The sequence below is a fragment of the Benincasa hispida genome, chromosome 1 (assembly GCF_009727055.1).
Source record: "Benincasa hispida cultivar B227 chromosome 1, ASM972705v1, whole genome shotgun sequence".
Lineage (NCBI taxonomy): Eukaryota > Viridiplantae > Streptophyta > Magnoliopsida > Cucurbitales > Cucurbitaceae > Benincasa > Benincasa hispida.
The window spans coordinates 51,402,563-51,406,435 of record NC_052349.1 but is presented as its reverse complement, the minus strand read 5'-3'; positions in this window follow the sequence as shown (position 1 = coordinate 51,406,435).

The window sequence follows — 3,873 nt, the reverse complement described above, 5'->3', positions numbered from 1 at the left end:
GAGATCACCCTCAAGGTTGGAACAGAAGAGGTTGTCTCGGCCGAAGCAATGGGAGACTTGAAGTTGTTTTTCAACGATAGATATATCATACTTAAAGATGTTTTGTATGCACCTCTTATAAAGAGGAATTTAATATCTATCGCTTGTATTATGGAACAAATGTATAAAATAATTTTTGAAGTTAATGAAGCGTTCATTTTTAGAAAAGGTATTCAAATTTGTTCTGCTATACTTGAAAACAACTTATATAAGTTAAGACCGACTAAAAAAAAAAATTATCTTAAATACTGAGATGTTTAGAACAGTCGAAACTCAGAATAAAAGACAAAAGGTTTCTTCTAATGCCTATTTATGAAACTTAAGACTTGGTCACATAAAACTCAATAGGATTGAGAGATTGGTTAAGAATGGACTCCTAAATCAGTTAGAAGACAATTCTTTACCTCTATGTGAGTCTTGTCTTGAGGGAAAAATGACTAAGAGATCTTTTACTGAAAAAGGTCTCAAAGCCAAAATACCCTTAGAGCTCGTACATTCGGACCTTTGTGGACCGATGAATGTCAAAGCTCGAGGTGGGTATGAATATTTCATCAGTTTTATTGATGATTATTCTAGGTATGGTCATATTTACCTAATGCATCATAAGTCTGATTCTTTTGAAAAGTTCAAAGAATATAAGGTTGAGGTTGAGAACCAGTTAGGTAAAACAATTAAAACACTACGATCAGATCGAAGTGGGGAGTACATGGACTTAAGATTCCAAGACTATATGATAGAATATGAAATTAAGTCACAACTCTCTGCACCTAATATGCCTCAGCAGAACGGTGTATCTGAAAGAAGAAACAAAACCTTGTTGGACATGGTTCGCTCAATGATGAGCTTTGCTGAGTTACTTGATTCCTTTTGGGGACATGTATTAGAGACTGATGTCTATATTTTGAATAACGTTCATTCTAAAAGTGTTTCAGAAATACCTTATGAGCTATGGAAAGAGCGTAAAGGCAGTTTACATCACTTTAGGATTTGGGGATGCCCAACATACGTGTTGGTGCAAAATCCTAAAAAAATTGGAACGTCGTTCAAAACTATGCCTATTTGTAGGTTATCCAAAAGAAACAAAAGGTGGTCTATTTTACGATTCTTAAGAGAATAAGATATTTGTATAAAAAAATGCCACATTCGTAGAGGAAAACCACATAAGAAGTCATCAACCTCGCAGTAGACTAGTATTGAATGAAATTTCCAATAACGCTACAGATAGAGCTAGTTCATCTACTAAAGTAGTAGATAAAACTAGTACATATGGTCAGTCACATCCTTCTCAAGAGTTGAGAATGCCTCGACGTAGTGGGAGGGTTATTCATCAGCCTGAACATTACTTGGGTTTAACAGAAACATAAGTTGTCATACCTGATGATGACATAGAGGATCCATCGACCTATAAACAGGCGATGAAAGATGTAGATCGTGATCAGTGGGTCAAAGCCATGGACCTCGAAATGGAGTCTATGTACTTCAATTCTGTCTGAAAACTTGTAGATAAACCAAATAATGTAAAACCAACTGGTTGTAAGTGGATCTACAAGAGAAAACGAGACCAAGCCGGTAAAGTACAGACTTTTAAGGCTCGACTTGTGCCAAAGGGTTATACCCAGAGAAAGGGAGTGGACTATGAAGAAACTTTCTCTCCCGTTGCCATGCTTAAGTCGATTAGAATACTCTTATCCATTGCCACCTTTTATGCTATGAAATTTGGCAGATGGATGTCAAGACAACCTTTCTAAATGACAATCTTGAGGAGAGTATCTATATGGCTCAACCAGAGGGGTTTATTGCACAGGGTCAAGAACAAAAGGTTTATAAGCTTCAAAAATCCATTTATGGGTTGAAAGAAGCTTCTAGATCTTGGAATATAAGATTTGATACTGCGATCAAATCTTATGGCTTTGAACAGAATGTTGACAAGCCTTGTGTTTACAAGAAAATCGTCAATTCTACTATAGTGTTCTTAGTTTTATATGTGGACGATATTCTACTCATTGGAAATGAAGTAGGTTACCTAACTGACATCAAGAAATGGCTAGCAACGCAGTTTCAAATGAAAGATTTAGGAAATGCACAGTATGTTCTCAAAATTCAGATTATTCGAACTGCAAGAACAGAACACTAGCCATGTCTCAAGCAACTTATATAGACAAAATGTTGTCTAGGTATAAGATGCAAAATTCCAAAAGAAGTCTGTTACCTTACAGATATGGAATTCCTTTGTCAAAGGATCAATGTCCTAAGACACCTCAAGAGGTTGGGGATATGAGATGCATTCCCTATGGTTCCGCAGTAGGGAGCCTGATGTATCAATGCTATGTACTAGACCTGGCATATGCTATGCAGTAGGGATAGTCAGTAGGTATCAGTCCAATCCTGGATATGATCATTGGGCTGCCATTAAAAATATCCTCAAGTATCTTAGGAGAACGAGGAACTACATGCTCGTGTATGGTACTAAGGATTTGATCCTTACTGGATACATTGAATCTGATTTTCAAACCAATAAAGATGCTAGAAAGTCTATATCTGGATCAGTGTTTACTCTTAATGGAGGAGAAGTAGTGTGGAGAATTGTGAAGCAAAATTGTATTGCGGACTCCACAATGGAAGCTGAATACGTAGTTGCTTGTGAAGCAGCAAAGGAAGCAGTATAGTTGAGGAAATTCTTGACAGATTTGGAAGTCGTTTCAAATATGCATCTGCCTATCACCCTATATTGTGATAATAGTGGTGTAGTTGTAAATTCAAGAGAACCAAGAAGCCACAAGCGCGATAAGCATATTGAGCGCAAATACCATCTGATCCAGGAGATTGTACATCGTGGAGACGTTGTAGTGACCCAGATATCTTCTGAGCAAAACATTGCTGATCCTTTTACAAAGGCCTTCATGGCTAAAGTGCTTGAAGGTCACCTACAGAGTCTAGGTCTACGAAGTTTGTAAACTAGGATAAGTAGGAGAACTTTTGGGTATATGCCCTAGTTTATTGTATTCATATGTTTATTGTACTCATATGTTTCTCACTTAAATTCAACATTGTGATACTCCACTAGGAGTTTTAGTCCAAGTGGGAGTTTGTTGGATTTTATGTCATAAAACTCGTAGTTTGTAAATCATTAAATATATTCTATTTCCAATAAAGACATTATTGAGGTTATTCAGTAAAAGATTATTATTGAATATGTAAGTTGCGAATATCTAACCTAAATCCAATAAACTAAGATCCTTAGCTATAACATGAATACTCGAACTATATGTAGAGACATATCATAGGATCAAGTTCAAGTATATAGCCAATACTATCTATATTATAAGAATAGAGTTGGGTACCTTATCCTGGGGACACTATGGACGCGACCCAATTTGTATTAAGTACAAACAATGAGATCCTAAATCGTTCGTGTAGAGACATGTGAGTGGGGGCGTCCTATGCAATGAGTTTGCATAAGACAAGGCCGCGAAATTAGTCATTTTCTATCTATAACGCCGTTTACTGAAGAAACTGACTATTTCACAAGATGACCTCGATAACTCGATCTTAATCCTGAGCTAACTATGAACTCCTGTTTATACGAGATTATCCTTTGTTCTACATGGGTGAGAGTGGCCAGACATCACGACTCAACAAGCCTACCATTTTGGGGATAAGATCGGATAGATAGCTGAGGACATAGTCTCACAAGACGGAATTCGCTCCTACTCATTTCAGGGATAATAGAGAGGTTGTTCCCTTAAGTACTAACTCTAGGACTTGAACAAGGGGCTCCACCCTCTCCTTGGGCCGAGAGGGACTTACTGAACATGGTTATATCAAGTGGATGGA